Here is a 19,131-nt window from a genome sequence, read left to right as displayed (position 1 = left end):
AAGGAAATAACCCACTTAGAGTGCTAAACAAAGTCCTTGCACGTGTAACTGCCAAGTCAATGTGGCTCTGCAGAGTGTCTCAAGGGCCACCAAACCTGCTTCTTATCACCCATACCTGCTTTCCATGTGTACATCTGTCCCCACTCATCCCCTAAAGCTCCACTGCAGGAGAGGGCTCCTAGGAAATGACCTCCATCAGGAACACACTCTCTGGAACACTGAGAGTAAGACACCCTAAGGACCTCCATCTTCCCACATCGGAGAGAATGCCAGCTGCCTCTCTTAGCTTGGATGAGATCTCTTTGCTTGAGCTGCCCCCACTGACCCTGCTGTCAATATTAAACTTAATATGCCACTGTTGCCCCTCCATTCTGACCACTAGCGCTCCTCGGAACAAACTGAAGCCAGGAGGCTGAGGGGCTCCCACTTCTCCATTCCAGAGCAAGGAACACAGGCAGCACACGCCGCTGCACAGAAGAGAGAGGAGTGTCCTCAGCCAGGTGTGCTCCAAGCTCACAGGTGCTCCACGTGTGGGAGGAAAGAGGGTCAGGGCTGTCAAACAGCTCTCGTTCTTTGCTGGCATTACAGCCTACTTCTTCAGGATTCCAGTGTACACTGAAGACCAGCTGAGACATCCAGCCTCCTGGACTGAATGACTACTTGATTCTTGGACTTCCCACTGGTAAACAGCCATTATTGAACCTAGCTGTACCAAACCTGCAAGTCACCTAATAAGTCACACACACACACAGACACACACACACAGACACACACACACACAGAGACACACACACACACACACACACAGACACACACACACACACAGACACACACACACACACACACAGACACACACACACACAGACACACACACAGACACACACACACACAGACACACACACACACACAGACACACACACACACACGTTGATTCCAGAAAAAGAAAGATTATCAACATGTGATCCAATAAACAGAGAAAAATATATGTGAAGAGAAAAGTCACAATTAAATTACCAGTCAAATCAACAGCCTTTAAAGCACAGGGAATGTCTGGAGTGAAAGTGAGCCAGGAAGCAGGGGCCAGCCAGACCAGCCAGGGAGGATCAATTGCTAAGCAGAGCCTGGATCACTCTGCCAGCTAGTGTGTGTATGTGTGTGTGTGTGTGTGTGTGTAACCAAAGGCAATCTGGTGTGTAAGTATGTGAGTGTAGGCTCCGAGTGCCTATTTGTATATACTCTCATGTGTATGCAGGTACCAAGTACTACATACATGTGTACCCTTGCCTATAAAAGCCAGAGGTTAACTATAGGTCTCTTTCTCCACCTTATTTTTAAGTCAAAGTCTAGACGGACTGGCCAGAGAGTCCTAGGAATCCTCCTGTCTCCATCCCATCCCTAGCATTAGGATCCCGGTACACATTATCACATCTGGCATCTACTATGGGTGCTGGGAATTCAAACTCTGATTCTCATGTCTGTGCTGCAAGCATTTTACTCACTGAGCCATCCCCTCGGCTCCCGGGATGTGTTTAACACGAACTATCCACTTAGGAAACACTACAGTAGTACATTCCCGTGCTGATGATGTTCACTGCCATACACCCGCCATGCTTGGTGCTCATCCCTGTGTGTCTCATTTAAACCCTTCTACACATCTGGATCCGCAAGCAACAGAACATGCAAGAAAGGTCTCAGGGAGAAGAGTGGGAGTATGAGAACTGTCTTAGAAAGGCTCTCTAGTATAAACCACGAAAAGCCACAGCAGTGGACAGCAGGACAGCAGCGTACACAACACAACACAGCCATCATCCGTGAAGGACCGTGATAATGCAGGTCTGGTGAGCCGCTAGCTACAGGCGACCAACAGCAGAAGAAAGGTCATTCTGTGAGCTACTGAAGCTCATGGCAGCTCCCAGGCAGCTGAGAGGCCGGCAAGGGGAGGCTTGAGAGCCTGTGAAGGACGACCCGAATCATCAGGGGATGAAAGCCGAGAGCAGCAGGACAGGAAGGCCTGACCCAGCCCAGGGAAAGTGGTGTTCGAGGGTCCCAGGAGATGGCTCGGACAGGTGCTGGGGGTGTCGGGATGCAGGATGGAGGAAACAGCGGAAACAGCATGGGAAATATTGAGTCAGCTCAGGAAACACCTGCTGCCTGACAGAAAGCCAGGCACAGTGGGATATAAACCTGAAGCCCTCAGGGGTCTATCTGAGGGTGTGTTCAGAGGACCTGATACAGTGAGTTGACAGCTATAGGTAACTCATAACAAATCACTTTCATGACCACAAAATCTCCTTTCACCCTTTTGCCCTGGGGAACAGATCCAGAGGGAAGAATCGATCTCGTGATCTGGGGACACGTCCAGGATGTCACCACCACCTACTTCAGTTCTGTAAGTAAAGCAAGCTGCCTTGGTCATACGCAGGATGGCAAGCCGGTCCCTCTTTCATGAAAACTAATAACCGAGTCCAATTACACATACCTTTGATCCCAGCACTCAGTAGGCAGAGACAGGCAGATTCTGTTATTTGAGGTCAGCCTGGCCTATGTAGCTAGTTCCAGACCCGAAGAGAGACCCTGTCTCAAACAAGAATGTGACTAAAGACTGGCAGCCAAGATTTTCCTCTAATTTCCACACGTATGCACATATACATGTACCTGCACATACAAAACAGGAGTGTAGAGCTGCCCACGGAAGAATACTAGGACCCTTTCCTCCTCTGATGAGGTGCAAGAAAACAATGAACAGAAAGGATGTGGGGTTCTCGGAACTAAAATGCAAAAACACCTCGGCTGACCCCGGTCCTTGAATGTTCCCAATCCACACCTGTCTACGACATGCACAGCTATTCAGACTTCAGGGACTGAACATGAAAGGAAACTGAGCCATGCCTCTGGAGAACCCAGGCAACGCAGAACATGAGGAACCAGCTCACTAGGGCTAGAGTTTGATAAGCCCTTTGTCCAGCAAGCATTAGGCCCTGAGTTCAGATCCTCAGAAGCAATGTAAATGCCAGGTGGCTGTAACAGCCATCGAATCCCAGCACCTCATAGGCAGGCCTGGGGTCCCTGGAGCAAGATGACTTAGCTAGACTGTCGAGCTCCGGATTCTGATGAGCATCCCGGCTTCAATACACTAGCTGATGAGAAATTAAGAAGAACTTCCCACAGAATCTTGGGCCTCTCAGGAACCAGTACTCGCACACATACAAATGTGCATACATGCACTCACACCAACATGCAAAGAAAGAATAACATTATTATCAATTTAGATGATATCTTAGAGGTGTGATTTGTTTCCACACATGAATAAATAAAAGGTATTTGGGAATACTGATAATCTGTTTAACTGTTTAAATCGGGGGCTAAAAGCATGGTTCAGTGGTTTGGAGCACTGGCTGCTCTTGCAGAAAACCTGGGTTCAATTCCTAACACCCACATGGTGGCTCACAGCCATCTGTAACTCCAGTTCTTTCTGGAGTTCTGAGCTCCATGGGCACCTAGCATGAATATGGTAGACATATAAGCACACAGGCAAAACGCTGAGAAACATAAAATAAAATAAAATAAAATAAAATAAAATAAAATAAACTGTTTTTTAAAAATATTTTTAAAGTTTTACTCATATACGGCCATTAATAAGATGTCTTCTCCCAGGGCCATTTCTGTTCGTCAGAGGATAAATAATAAATTCCAAAGCATAATGCATTCCTAATCCTCGGGTCTACATTTCAAAAAGGCATTCATTCATTTACTGAGTTTAAAATTTTTTAAAAATTTATTTAATTATTTTATGTATGAATGCTCTATCTGCATGAACACCTGCACACCAGAAGAGGTATCGGATCCCATTACAAATGGTTGTGAGTCACCATGTGGTTTCAGGGACTTGAACTCAGGACCTCTGGAAGAGCATTCACTGCTCTTACCTGCTGAGCCATCCCCTTCCCCCACCAAGTTTATAGGGAGTGGCTAGGAGGGCTTGGGGAGCAGTGTCAGGGAAGATAGACTTATCTGAGAATGAGAGGTTAGAGGCAGACAGGAGACAGGGCACTGTGGGCAGGGCTGAAATAAAGGGACTTGATTCCAAGGGAGAAAGGGAGTACAGTGTGGAGAGAGGGTGGGGAAGTGCAGTGTGGAGAGAGGATGGGGGAGGGGGAGTGCAGTGTGGAGAGAGGATGGGGGAGGGGGAATGCAGTGTGGAGAGAGGATGGGGGAGTGCAGTGTGGAGAGAGGATGGGGGATGGGGGAGTGCAGTGTGGAAAGAGGATGGGAGAGTGCAGTGTGGAGAGAGGATGGGGGATGGGGAGTGCAGTGTGGAGAGAGGGTGGGGGAGGGGGAGTGCAGTGTGGAGAGAGGGTTGGGGAGGGGGAGTGCAGGGTGGAGAGAGGGTGGGGGAGGGGAGTACCAGTGTGGAGAGAGGATGGGGGATGGGCATACCAGTGTGGAGAGAGGATAGGGGATGGGCGTACCAGTGTGAGAGGTGGGGGTGCAGGGTGAGAGAGGGTGGGGGATGGGAGTACCAGTGTGGAAAGAGGGTGGGGGAGGGGGAGTGCAGGGTGAAAGGGGGGATGGGAGTACCAGTATGGAGAGTGGGCAAGGAGCTTTACCACAAAAGCAGTGAGATGCAAATGACCTTAGTAATTTAAATAAAAACATTTAATTATGTTCTTAAAAACTTTTGTTGTTGTCCTTAAGGAGCAGTTGAAGAATATGTGCAAGATTGACCTTAACAGTCTGGGGACAATCCCATAACCTAGAAATATGCTAAAGAGTCCTCAAAGGCCATAATTAATAACCACGGCTTTGTTACTCCGGGGTTGAGGAAGGGCTCATTTCAGTGCTAGGAATGGTATGCTGAGAGACAAACAAGCACACAAAGTATTATAACAATCATAATAATAACAATAATAATAATAAATACACAAATGTCACAGTGAAACCCATTTCTGTAAGTTAAAAAAAAAACAGATTTAAAAAGAAAGGGGAGAGTGTCCCAAGTGCCCACCTTGAGCAGCTGCATCAGAAGGGTTCGCTGCCAGGTTCAGAGATAAAGAAGTGCTAAGGGGAAGGCAGTGGTGGTGCACGCCTTTAATCCCAGCACCTGGGAGGCAGAGGCAGGCAGATTTCTGAGTTCGAGGCCAGCCTGGTCTACAGAGTGAGTTCCTGGACAGCCAGGGCTACACAGACAAACCCTGTCTCGAAAAGCCAAAAAAAAAAAAAAAAAAGAAGAAGAAGAAGAAGTGCTAAGGGGCTCCTTTGAGACAGGCGATGGAGATCTCACTAGATGGATGCTGCTGGACAGACCAAACCGGTGGCAAGTCAGAGGCCTGAACTGGAAATGACAGTTCAGCAGACAGATGCACTAAAACAGCAAGTCCACGGCTGAGGACGAATGGCCATTGAGCAGCACCCAGCCTCTGTGTGGTGCTAGACTTAGTGAACAGGTAAGAGACACCCCCCCCCCCGCCCATAGCAAGCCTGAGGACCAGGGGAGGCTGCAGCAGGCTGGATCAGGCTCGACCAGGACAAGACATCTTGCTCAGTCATTCTTAGACTGCAGTTGCTCTGGGGAATGAGGCGAGAGAGCAGCAATGCACAGGTGCTGCTTGGAGAAGGAAATGCTCAGGCTTACCCAAGGCTAGGCAGAACAGGGGATGCTCAGGCTTACCCAAGGCTAGGCAGAACAGGGGATGCTCAGGCTTACCCAAGGCTAGGCAGAACAGGGGATGCTCAGGCTTACCCAAGGCTAGGCAGAACAGGGGATGCTCAGGCTTACCCAAGGCTAGGCAGAACAGGGGATGCTCAGGCTTACCCAAGGCTAGGCAGAACAGGGGACAGCTTGGGATAGCCATGTTTTCTGAAGCCCTGGCTGACTATCAGAGTCTTGGGTTTCAGATTTATTGCCTTGGCTAACACCCAACTTTTTGGAGGAAAGGGATAGGAAGAACAAAACGAAAAACCAGAATGAACTCCCAACGTGGAAATTTAGTTTCTGTACGTAAAAATACACTGCGTAAAGGTAAAACACCTTCACATAGACCGTAGCTGACATAATAGCGCTCAACAATGAATAACATTTCTCTGTGAGCTAAAATCCTATAAGACAGTGGCCCTCAACCTTCTTAATGCTGCGACCCTCTAATACAGTTAGTCCCTCATGGTGTGGTGACCCCCAACCACAAGATTATTTTTGTTGCTACTTCATAAATGTAATTTTTTTTACTGTTATGAATCATAATGTAAATAGCTGTGTTCTCCAATGGTTGTAGGCGACTCCTATGAAAGGGCCATTTGACCCCCACAGATAGGTCGAAACCCGCAGAGTGCATGCAATTAGATCTCCAGGCAGTGGTCCCCTGAAAGACTAAGTCTGGAATATGGCTGCACACCAAAATCTCAAACACTACAAATTCAAAGGTATGTTTTAATGTGTATTTTGCTTATATTGATATGTGTGCATATGCTCATCTCGATGGGGGGTTGGGGGGTACCACAGAGACCAGAAGAGGGTGTCTGATCCCTGGAAGCTGGCATTCATAGATGGTTGTGAGCCACTGGCCACAAGTAAGTACTGAGAACCAATCCCAGGTCCTCCACAAACACAGCAAGTGTTCTTAAGCACTGAGCCATCCTCTACCACCCCCAAACAGTCATTTAATAACTGTAAGAGGCTAGACCACCACCACACGATCCCTTTCTGCTTTTTTTTTTCTCCTCACCGGAATCCTTTCTTCCTACAGGCAGACAGTAACATTGTGGAATGGCCAGCTACTGTGCAGGATCTCTCTGACAACACAAAGGTCCCCGGGGTCAGCCTGAGGGAGGGAGCTCAGGATGCAATCTTGGCCTAAGGATAAAGCTGAGGGAGCGCACGTCAAACCGTATGTGCAAGGCTGACGAACCAATGACTGTGGCAAATACAGCATGGCAGAAAAAGAAAGTAAGAAACACAGAGCCCCAAAGAGAAAAAACGAAAAGAAGCCATTCTGGTCCCATGCCTTTAATATCACTACTCTGGAGGCAGGGTAGCTCACTGAGTTCCTGGACCACACAGAGAAAGCCTATGCTTCCCCCCATCCCCCCAAAAAGGACAGGACTGTGAAATGCAAAATCAATATGTCATCTATAGCCTGACTTAAGACTCAACCATCCTTACCATGCATGCCAAAGCTTCATGGAACATCCTCTAATTCAAATTATAAATAGTTCCAGGAGTATGTTTTTATAATCAGCTTGCATGCAGAGTGCGTTAAAGTCACTGAGGGGTCTGGGAAGAGCTAACGTCCTTTCTCTTCCTAACTGTAAGCATCGTAGTCAAGCTTGCATTTTTCTAGGCTTTGACCTTCTGACCCTCCCCAGCATGCAATTCTGCAGGTGGGAAATCTATCCAAATCGCTGTGGTCACTGCTCTGAGGACACACCTGTCCTGAGGATGCCTGAGTCCCTTTCTTCGCCGGTTCCCTCCCAGGAAGTTGGTAGGGAGATCAGTGAGTTAATGTTTGCCAAATTCTTCAGGTTTCTTGGATGAAAGGCAGCACCAAAATTTAGCCACCTGTGGCTGGCCCGCCTTGTGCTACCATAAGCTGACTCTGTGTTGGGGCTTCAAAGAAGGAAGTCCAGGCTGCTGAGGAGGGCCTTTGTGATCAGCTCGCTTCTGCAGCCTTCCTCAATATAGGCAGTGATCCCAGCATCCTTTAAGTAACTGGATCTCAGCATTTGGAATGCAAAGACCCGAACAACACACTAGCCCCTTGTCGCAAAGAAGAGCGGAATGGCAAAGGAAGTCCTTTCCCTGCCTTCTTCCTGACCAGCTTTCCGACTGCCTGGGGTGCTATGGGCTGCCTCCAGTGTGAAGGGCCACATGCAGCTGCCAGCGGACACGTTTGCTATGAGCCAATAGTCTAAAATAAAGTCAAGGACAAAGCTGTATGTGTATGTTGGCACACATGTGAATTCAGTCTGCTGAGTAACAAAGAACACATTCACGGCCACATACGAGGCCGCCAACACACAAGCACCCTCCTGACAGGCAGGACATTATATGGCATCCCACTGAAGTCTCATAGATGCTCTGGCAAGCCATATCTGCCTGGCTCCACCTCACAGATGAAGAAACAAACGGTCAGAAAAGCTACAAAGTCAGCCCAACACCACACTTCTCAAAAGTAGCAGAGCTGTGAAGGAGAGATGGCTCAGCCGGTAAGGATGCTCTCCACCATCTGAGTTTGATTCCTGGGGCCCACAAAGTGGAAAGAGAGATCCAAATGTGTGCCCGCACACATACACACAAAGTAAATAAATGTAAAAGAAAACTCAAGTGGAAGAGTTGGAATTCAAGTCTAGCTGTATTTCACATACAACACACATACACACACACACACACAAACATACACACATTCACTACAAAGTTGCAGCTATTGGCCCCACCCACTCCTGGGACCACTTAATCAACCTTCCCTAGGAGGAGGGCAAATTAAATCCATTTCATCAGTTTGGGAGATCAAAAACTCATTTCAGACACTAACTTCCTCCCTACTGAAGCGTTGGTGTCTGTTTCTCTCCTTCCTTAATTGGCTAATTAAGTATTTCATCTTATCTCTTCTCCTCCTGCCTCACCTCCAACCAAGTGTCTAGCAAAGTTCTGAGGCTCAGAATGGATTTGAAACCCACACAGCACTAGGTAACCAAGCAATGAAAAGTTCAAAAGCAAGAATGTGGCCAAATTCGTCTTCAAAAACAAACAAGACGCTGGAACCCAGGTGAGCTCAATTTGCTAGGAAGAGGCCAACGCTTGTATCCCCATTGGGAACGGAATCCAGTAAAAAAGCATACACTGGGGAAATCCTCACAGCCCTGGGCTCCTGCTCATCCGTGGGGCAAGGAAGAACTCGTCTGGAAGCCCTGATTGCCTCTGAATTCTTTGTGGTGTGCCAATATTAAACGTCTCCCTAAGGTGATTCTCCTCCAGCTGATCGTGGAACGTAACTCACACAAGCTTGAGTAACTGCGGTGCTATGGGTTTGTACACACCAAGGAAGAACGCCTCGAGGAGACCTGGGACCAAGCAGCACAAAGCAGCGGCCTGTTGACACGCATTTCCCTCATGCAGGTCCCACACACATTCCAGATCTTCCACCGTGGACATGCTTGCTCTTGGGATCAGAGTTGGGCTGAGAGAGAATCCTGAATAAACACCCTAAGTTGCAAGGAACCGCTCCGGCAGCTTAAGCTCCATGAAGGCTGGAGACCTGGCGTCTTAGCCAGGACCAACCACTAGGAATATGCACTTCAGCTCAGTGAACAAGTCCCCCAGAGAGGTGACTGTGGACAACCTCTCCTGCACTGAGGAGCTTTGCAGGCAGTGTGTGCTGGACCCTGAGTTACAGGGATGGAAAGTTTCGGTTTCTACAGGTTCAGAGAGAGCAAAGAAAACCTCAAGATGCTGCAGAAACTCAGAAACTTCTTTCTTTCCTTCTTTCTTTCCTTCCTTCTTTCTTTCCTTCTTTCTTTTTTTCTTTTAGTTTTTCAAGACAGGGTTTCTCTGTGTAGCCTGCCCTGGCTGTCCTGGAACTCACTCTGTAGACCCAGCTGGCCTCGAACTCAGAAATCCGCCTGCCTCTCAAGTGCTGGGATTAAAGGCGTGGAAACTCCTTTTAAAAGCACTGATTCTGAGATACATAGCCACATCCTTGAACTGATTCTCCACGTGCCAGCCACACAGTCACACAGGTAAGAGTGCTGCTAGGGAAGAAAGCTGTTAGGGATCTGGGAAAGGGAAGAGCACTGGTGAGCACGAGGCCTGGACCGGGTTCTGTCCCCAGCACCAAAGGGGAAACTCAGCTTGTAAGACACAAACTGCTCTCCCCACGTCAAAAGCTCTCAGGACAAGGTTCTGTAGTGGGGTGGGATGGTCCTCACGGGGATACTTTAACAAAACCAAGGATGGGTAAATTAACGACAAGTAAACACCTGTCACCCTACAGAACCCTGTGGGAAACACTTCAGGGGAGGGGACATGTCCAAGGGAACGCTTTTGATCCTTGGAAACTACTCCTGGTCACGGGAAGTGGGTAAGAGACTTCCGGTTTCGTTTCTGCTGGGGTGGGGGCTAACTATGCCAGCAACATTGCACCAACCTGCCCATACATGCCCAGCCAGCCACCAGGTCGCTCTCCAAGACTTTCTGCACGCCCCTCTCCGCGCCCCTCACTTTGCCCAAGCTGTTCCCTCCTCTGGAATGCGGTCCCTCAACCACTCCTAAGTTGAGCATCATTCCCTCAACGAAGGTAACCCCTTTCCTCCAGGGCCTGGCCTTCCCAAGAGTCTCAGAACCCCTCTCTGGCAGCACATGTCCCCATCTGCCCACGGCTGCCTGCAGGGTGCTGTAGACTCTTATAGTGTGATCTCTTAGCACAGGGGAAGACTCACCACTGAGTTTGTTGAATGAATGAGGGAGGAAATCCATTTCAAGAAATTAACGTATTTTGGAAATTGACCATACATACACCCATTCAGCAGCAGTCTGAACTCGCCTAAGTAGGACCCAGCTAATCCGTGAACCAACTAAACTCAAGACCCCAATATCTCCTCAAACCGAAGGAAGAAGGGCAAAGGGGGATAATGGCAGCGCACATCAGTTCCTCCAGAAAAGATAGGAAAACCATTCCCAAAGATTTAAAGCTAGATGTGGCGTCACGTGGGAAAGGGGCTGTTAACTCTCAGAAACCTGCAAAGTTCGAGATGGAGATTGGTCTGAGATGACGGTAGTTTTCCCTGCGCGCCTGTAGGGATCACCCAAGCCGGGGCCAAGAGACTCAGGAGTTTGGTATCACGGCTGAGGTATTGGGGAGAGGACACAAGGACCCCCTCACAAACCCAGTGCCCACAGAGGCACAGGACAAGCTTAGGGCTCTGCGCTGTGTGGAGTTGGAGGCGATGTTTTGGCTGAACCCGAGTCCCAGACCGCGTTCCCCTTCCAGCTCAATCCCGGACGAGCGAGTACTGCAAGCAAAGAGAACCGGCGGCCGGCCACCTGGCGCCCCCACCGCGCATCCCGGCGTCCCCGGCGGCGAACCTAAGTTGACTCTGCCTGGAGTATCTGCTCCCGACCGGCTAGCTTACCTGCTTACATGGCCGGGGAGTGCCCCGGGTGCCGCACGTTGACCATCAGAGAGTCCGGATCCCCACCACTGGCTTCCAGGAGCTGGCAGAGGAGGGGCGCAGAGAGGGTTACGCAGCGGCCGGCGCGCCGGGCGCACCGGGGAGGAGAAAGGGCCAAGAACCTAAGCACCGCCGTCCCACGCGAGGGGACCCGGGCGATCAGAGAGGTGGGGCGCAGAGAGGGACCGCCAGCGGCCACTTGGTACCAGATGCTCCACGAGGACCTGCCCTGTGGACGAGACGGCTTAGCCGAGGAGCGCAGCTAGCTAGCCGGGCCCGCGGCCGAGGCGCTGGGCAGCGGGGAGAAGTTGTGCAGAACTTGAGCCTCCGGAGAGCACGAGCGCCAGGAAGCGCGAGCGGCCGGGGAGGGCGGAGGAAGGGGCCGGGTGGGAGGGGACGAGCAGGCGCCGCTGGCCGCGCTCCCCCGCCCCGGGCTCTGCTCCGCAGTGCTGGGGGCCAGGAGGCGGGGAGCGCGCGGGGCGCTCGCTGGGCGGGCCAGGAATGCGTCCGGGGAGGGCGCGCGCCAGCCTCGGGGACGCGCGCCCAGCGCTGGAAAAAAGGAGCCCGGGCTCCCCCGCTGCGGGCGCACGGTCCCCAGGGACGTCACAGCGCTGGAATCCGAGGAATGCCAGGCTGCGGGAGCTCCTTCGGCCGGCCGGGCAGAAGTCGTGCACTTTTAATGGGCTAGCTTTGGAGCGTGTTTTCCCTACCAAGGTGTGGGACTGTGGAGTAAAGGAAAGTGCCTGGAGTGAGATAGACTGGAAGTGGAGAGGGGGCGATGACCCAAATCAACCCAGCTGTGCGACGCTTAGGAGGCGGAGGGGAAAGAGGAAAGGAAAAGACCGTCCCTCCAAGATTTCCGTGGGCAGTTAGGGGGTGGGACATTGGAGCTAGAACAGGCCATTTATTTGAGGGAGGTCTCCAAGCAGGATGCCCCCATGCCGCCACCGCCCAGGAGACGCGGGACAAAGTAGGGTGGCCTCCTTGAGAAGACAATCTAGAAGCTCTCCTCGGAATCCTAGGATCTCTGAGTAGTGAGTCTTAGCTTCGGTCCTCCCACCCCGCCCCCACGGCCAACCAGCCTTTGTGTGCTGGAAGTTGGAATATGTGGTTTTCCCGGTTTGTTCCATGCCACGGAGGGGCCCCACCCCGCCTGGGTAGGCACTGGGAGGGAACTGCGTTAGCACTTTCGGAGGTGGGGTTACTGAGGCGCAGCCAGTGTAATGGAAAAGGCACTCGGCCGGGCAAGGAAACCTGTATTAGGCCCCGCGGAGTTGCTGGCCAAGTGGTTAATTCAGGAAGATCCCAGCCCCCTACCCCTGATCCTTGGCTTTAGTAATTGTGAAGTGAAAGGAGTTGCCTATATTTTTAAGGTGCTTTGTGTGTCTTGGCATCTGTTCTCTTCCTGAAATCTTAAGACCAGTCCTTTCAAGGACCCTGAAGTCCTTGTCACCCAAAATATCATTAAATTACTTCACTGTACAGGCAAGGGACACAAAACTCCCAGGCCTTATCCTATCAAAATGGCTCATGCCAACTCTGGAGGCAGAGACAGGAAAAATCACAAGTTCGAGGCTGGTCTAGACTACATCGCAAGACCCTACCTCAAAACAAGAAAGAAAGGTCTCTGTGCCCACAGAGCGAGTCTGTTAATAACTGGCTTCTGAGTGTTCTTCTGTCTACAGAACCAAGAAGAATAAAAGAGGACGGGGGGGGGGGGTGGCGCGTGGAGGGGGCAAAATGGGGTGGATGGAAAGCAAAGGAGGCTGAGTCTTTCAAAATGTCAAGGAGAGGGCTTTGGGGGAGTTTCCAACCAGCCTTCAGGAAGAGCTTTATGTCAAGGCTCAGTGTGGGCAGCATTCCACACAGCCTAGTGTGACAATCATGATCCCTTAGTGAGGGTTCAGGCAGCAGGAAAAGAAGGGTCTGCATTACCAGTGAATACCTACTGCTGAGGTGGCCTAAAGGACCCAGGTTGCAGAGTAGCTGCTCTCAGCGCAGGCGTTTGACTGAAACAGGATGGGCTCAAAGACAAGAAGATGCCGACTGGCTGTTCCTTTCTGGGAGACAGGAGGCAAATGTCACAGTAGAAATTAAGTGGCATATTGGATGTTGTGGCTCCTAGTCTCAGACCACTGAGCACAGCCCCCGAGGCCACTGTGGTCTAGGAGAAAGAGCAAAGGGTTTTTGAACAGATGCAAACGCTGGGCTCTGCCTGTGAGCAACCTTGCAACCCTGGGCAAGCCACTTAAAGGAGGCTTGAGTTTATTTTGTCAGCAGAGTGTGACATTAGGGACAGAGTTTGGTTGGGTTAGCTGGATCTTGAGCTGCCACCCTGTCTGAGCTTGCTCCATGCCTCCTCCTCCAGACTCGGGCATGTTTGTGGAGGAAGCTGAGGGATGCCAGAGCTGGGAGTCCAGTGATGAACACAGCTCTAAGTGTAGCCTGGGCAGGGCACTCACCCCCTGCTTGCTTGTAATGTTTAAATCAATTCATTCATGAAAATAAAAGTCTTTATTAATTTTAAGAACCTATGAAGTGCTGACTGATTGGTTTTATACTGGATCATAAGAAGACAACACAAGAATATTCTCTCTCTCTCTCTGTGACAGAGAGAGAGAGAGAGAGAGTGTGTCTTTTTAATGACTTGGAAGATGCACTTTGGTTCTCCTGTATGCTAGATTTGTGCTCAACCACTGAGATATAATTCTTTGTAAGGAGAAAGCACAGCTTGGACCCAAGAGTGTCCTTTATCTTATACTGCTTGTGTGCACAGTACTGAAAGATCAGCATATACTGCTTGTGTGCTCAGTACTGGAAGATCAGCATATACTGCTTGTGTGCTCAGTACTGAAAGATCAGCATATACTGCTTGCTTGCACAGTACTGGAAAAGGTCTGGGAAATCTGTCAAGTTGCCTCACACCTATAATCTCAGCACTCAGGAAGCTGAGTCGGGACAACCTCCGTGAGTTTTAGGCCAGAGAGTTCAAAGCCAACCTTGGCTATATAGACCCTGTCTCAAAGAAACAGAAACAAGGAAAGCAGAGGGTTTGGGGCATGCACATGAGGGCCTGAGTTCAGGTCCTAACATTCTTCATGGGTGGTTATGCTTGCACCTGTGCCTGTGACCCAGCACTGCTGGAAGCAGGAGAATGGCTGGGACTTTAGGCTGGCTGCCAGCCTAGCCAAAAACCCCTCCTGAGTTCCATGAACTGCAGTTCAGGGAGAGACCCTGCCTCAAAGGAATAAGGTGAAAGAGGACACCCAGTGTCTACCTCTGGCCTCTGTAAACATGCAGTCACACACATCCACTGTACCACACTCACACATACCCATAAAGAATACAACTTGAGGTAATTAGAAAGAAATTAAAAGCCTACTTAACTATTTATCATCTATCCTATCTTTCTATCCCATTTATCTATCATCTGTCTATCTATATCTGTCATTTATCTATCTATTCATTCATCATCTATCATCTATTCTATCATCTATCTATTCATCTATTATCTATCATCTATCCTATCTATCTATTATCTGTCCTATCTATCTATCTATCTATCATCTATCTTCTCCATCATCTATCCTATCTATCTATCTATCTATCTATCATCTATCCTATCTATCTATCCATCATCTATCCTGTCTATCTATCTATCTATCTAAAAGGAAACTAAGTATTCTCCCATCCCGCTGTGTCTGTGTTTGTGTCTGTGTGTGTGTGTGTGTCTGTGTCTGTGTCTGTGTGTGTCTGTGTGTGTGTCTGTGTCTGTGTCTGTGTGTGTCTGTGTCTGTGTGTGTCTGTGTCTGTGTGTGTCTGTGTCTGTGTCTGTGTGTGTCTGTGTGTGTCTGTGTCTGTGTCTGTGTGTGTCTGTGTCTGTGTCTGTGTGTGTGTCTGTGTCTGTGTCTGTGTGTGTCTGTGTGTGTGTCTGTGTCTGTGTGTGTCTGTGTCTGTGTGTGTCTGTGTCTGTGTGTGTCTGTGTCTGTGTCTGTGTGTGTCTGTGTCTGTCTGTGTCTGTGACTGTGTGTGTGTGTGTGTGTGTGTTTGTGTCTGTGTCTGTGTCTGTGTCTGTGTCTGTGTCTGTGTGTGTCTGTGTCTGTGTGTGTCTGTGTCTGTGTCTGTCTGTGTCTGTGTCTGTGTCTGTGTCTGTGACTGTGTCTGTGTGTGTGTGTGTGTGTGTGTGTCTGTGTGTCTGTGTGTGTGTCTGTGTCTGTGTCTGTGTCTGTGTCTCTGTCTGTGTCTGTGTCTGTGTGTGTCTGTGTCTGTGTCTGTGTCTGTGTGTGTCTGTGTCTGTGTCTGTGTCTGTGTCTGTGTGTGTCTGTGTCTGTGTCTGTGTCTGTGTGTGTGTCTGTGTCTGTGTCTGTGTCTGTGTCTGTGTCTGTCTGTGTCTGTGTCTGTGTCTGTGTCTGTGTCTGTGTCTGTGTGTGTCTGTGTGTGTCTGTGTGTGTGTCTGTGTGTGTGTCTGTGTCTGTGTCTGTGTCTGTGTCTGTGTCTGTGTGTGTCTGTGTCTGTGTCTGTGTCTGTGTGTGTGTCTGTGTCTGTGTCTGTGTGTGTCTGTGTCTGTGTCTGTGTCTGTGTCTGTGCCTGTGTCTGTCTGTGTGTGTCTGTGTCTGTGTCTGTGTGTGTCTGTGTCTGTGTCTGTGTCTGTGTCTGTGTGTGTCTGTGTCTGTGTGTGTCTGTGTCTGTGTCTGTGTCTGTGTCTGTGTCTGTGTCTGTGTCTGTGCCTGTGCCTGTGTCTGTCTGTGTGTGTCTGTGTCTGTGTCTGTGTGTGTCTGTGTCTGTGTCTGTGTCTGTGTGTGTCTGTGTCTGTGTCTGTGTCTGTGTGTGTCTGTGTCTGTGTCTGTGTCTGTGTCTGTGTGTGTCTGTGTCTGTGTCTGTGTCTGTGTGTGTCTGTGTCTGTGCCTGTGTGTGTCTGTGTCTGTGTGTGTCTGTGTGTGTCTGTGTGTGTCTGTGTCTGTGTCTGTGTCTGTGTCTGTCTGTGTCTGTGTCTGTGTCTGTGTCTGTGTCTGTGTCTGTGTCAGTGTCTGTGTCTGTGTCTGTGTCTGTGTCTGTGTCTGTGTCTGTGTCTGTGTCTGTGTCTGTGTGTGTCTGTGTCTGTGTGTGTCTGTGTGTGTCTGTGTGTGTCTGTGTCTGTGTCTGTGTCTGTGTGTGTGTCTGTGTCTGTGTCTGTGTCTGTGTCTGTGTCGTCTGTGTCTGTGTGTGTGTCTGTGTCTGTCTGTGTCTGTGTCTGTGTCTGTGTCTGTGTCTGTGTGTGTCTGTGTCTGTGTCTGTGTCTGTGTCTGTGTGTGTCTGTGTCTGTGTCTGTGTCTGTGTCTGTGTCTGTGTCTGTGCCTGTGTCTGTCTGTGTGTGTCTGTGTCTGTGTCTGTGTGTGTCTGTGTCTGTGTCTGTGTGTGTCTGTGTCTGTGTCTGTGTGTGTGTCTTTGTCTGTGTCTGTGTGTGTCTGTGTCTGTGTGTGTCTGTGTCTGTGTCTGTGTCTGTGTCTGTGTCTGTGTCTGTGTGTATAAGCAAACACTTCATTAGGTAAGTCTGCACTCTTTGCAATCTGATCAGGGTGTGTGGCATTGACAGGACTTAAAGAGACAGGCTCTTACAGGGTCTCATGTTAACTTTAAAGCTTTACAATTTTAGGAGCTTGTGACTATTAAGTTGTTCAGAGTCGTCCACCTACTTGATCTAAGCTTGACTCTAAATACAGGACGCCACACAGAATCTCAGCCCCTCCATCCTACTCACCTCCAATACGTTCTCACTAAGGTATTACTTTTATACCTTCAAAGATGCTTAAGTCCCTTAAACCAGAATGCTTTCCTGAACCAAAACAAACAGGCTGGGAGATGGTGCAGTTGGAAGAGCATTGACCATACAGGCAGGAAGAGCTGTGTTTAATTCCAGCACCCACGTAAAAAGCCAGGCCTAGGGGTGCTCATCTATACTCATCACACTGGGGAGGCTGAAACACGAGGGTGCCTGGAGCTTGCTGGCCAGTTAGAATTGTCAAATCAGTGAAAGACCACCTCAAGAAAGAAGGTGGAGGATGACAGGAGGGCCCCTGATGTCAACCTCTGGCCCCCAATGTACGCATACACGTGCACATACACAAACATGCATACATAATACACATACATTAAAAAAAAAACTAAACTAAAAAGTAACTTGATGTCATTTGAAAAGTCTGATGAACTATAGGGGCCATCTATACATTTTGGAGTTACCTCTGCTCCTTGCACATACCTGGTCAGTCCTCAGACTTCATGCCAATGAACTCCAACGGCGTTTGCATACAATCTATACGGAGACGCTAGCTTCCTTAGCTCACTGTGCATCAGGAGTTCATTTCCCTGCACCGCAGAATTGCATTCCATGTTTTGAATAGTACCAATCTCTGTCTCTTCTTCTATTGATCTAGTAAGCAGGTGTATTTTGGAAACTCTCCTCAAGTAATTCTTCTGTGCTTGGGTTACAGGTTAGAGCCATAGTGTTTGGGTCACTGGCTTACAGCAAAAATAAAAGATAAGCCTACATTGTTGACACCTGCGGAAAGTATTAAACAAGAGATTACTTAAGAATGTTTTGATGAACCAGGCAGTAGTGGCGCATACCTTTAATCCCAGCAGTTGGGAGGCAGAGGCAGGTGAATTTCTGAGTTCCAGGCCAGCCTGGTCTACAAAGTAAATTCCAGGACAGCCAGGGCGATACAGAGAAACCCTGTCTCAAAAAGAAAAAAAAAAAAAGAATGTTTTGATGGAGCTGGGAGATAGCTAACTCTGTAAAATCATCACCTTGCAAGCATGAGGTCCTGAGTCCACAACCCAGAACCCATATTTTAGAGGGAGGGGGGAGGTGACACAATGGTACACACTTGTAATCCTAGCACTGAAGAGACAGAGACAAGCAGATTCCTGGAGCTTCCTGGCCACCCAATGTAGCCTACACAGCAGGCTCCAGGCTCCAGAGAGACCCTGTCTCAAAGTCAAAATGGATGGGGCCTGAGGAGCACTGCCCAGGGTTGTCCTCAGGCCTTCACATCCATGAGAATACAAGCACACCCCAGACATACACATCTGAAAGGATGCTTTCACGGGGTCGTGTGCTTAGTACTATTTTTTCCCTGTTTCTGATAAAATACCGCAACAACAGCACAGAAATGGAGAGAGGTTACGGGATGGGTGGTCATTTAGCTTACAGTCCCAATTCCAGTGCCTCATGGGGCACACACTTCTGGTTCTCAGGCAGGGAATGGTGCCACCCACAAAGGGTCGGGCTTCCCACTCCAATTAACACCATCAACAGAACTCTCCCACAGGCATGGGCAGAGGCCCTTCTCCCAGGTGTTTCCAGATCCCATCAAGTTGATATCACACGTGTGCTGAGAGGAAAAACAAGAAACTCACTGCGAGGTGAGTTTCTGGCTATCTTGGTGGGTTCTGTGTTTTGTTTTTTTGTTTTGTTTTGTTTTAAGTGGACTGATTGTTTGTGTAGAGATCTCGCATACAACTACCCATGACACCCACACACACGTTCACAGCTCAATTCCAGAAGCCAACATAGACTGTATACATTATGAGTGACAACCCCAGAGGTCCTGCACCAACTGGCAGGAGCCAGTGACTTCTGCCTTTAGAGAGGCTTCCTAGCATCTGTCCTTGGAAAACCATTTCTGACCCTGGGGATGGAAATTCCTTTGAGGACTTTCAGCTTTCCAATAATAATCAGCTTATGAGGGTCATCCTTGCCCTAGGCCAGCTCGGCCAGGAAGTCACACTGCCCCCAATCACTGGCAAAGTGGAATAATGCCAGATGGTTATGGACACAAAGCCTCATGCCTTAAATGTGAAATGTCACCTCCGAAGGTTTATATACTGACATTCTTAACAGGTTGTGCAACCTTTGGAATGTGGGGCCTCGTTAAAGGAAGAGGGTAGCTGGGGGTGGGCCTCGAGAGTCACCCCCGGTTCTCTTTGCATCCC

At 49.4% G+C, this 19,131-nt stretch overlaps 1 protein-coding gene across 1 annotated transcript in view; it reads right to left on the bottom strand.

The window, feature by feature from the left end:
• The window catches only part of Ptpn14 (protein tyrosine phosphatase non-receptor type 14), a 149,199-nt gene extending 137,716 nt beyond the window's left edge, over positions 1–11,483 (bottom strand). Inside the window, exon 1 of the mRNA XM_029477885.2 lies at positions 11,122–11,483. The gene's annotated coding sequence lies outside the window, so the exon portion shown is untranslated. The remainder of the gene's footprint in view (positions 1–11,121) is intronic.
• Between the last annotated feature and the right edge of the window lie 7,648 nt (positions 11,484–19,131).

This window comes from Mus caroli, unplaced genomic scaffold (assembly GCF_978045245.1).
Source record: "Mus caroli unplaced genomic scaffold, Mus_caroli_1 scaffold_1, whole genome shotgun sequence".
Taxonomy (NCBI): Eukaryota; Metazoa; Chordata; class Mammalia; order Rodentia; family Muridae; genus Mus; species Mus caroli.
Note: the sequence above shows the minus strand (reverse complement) of the source record. Positions and strands in the feature narration are given on the sequence as shown.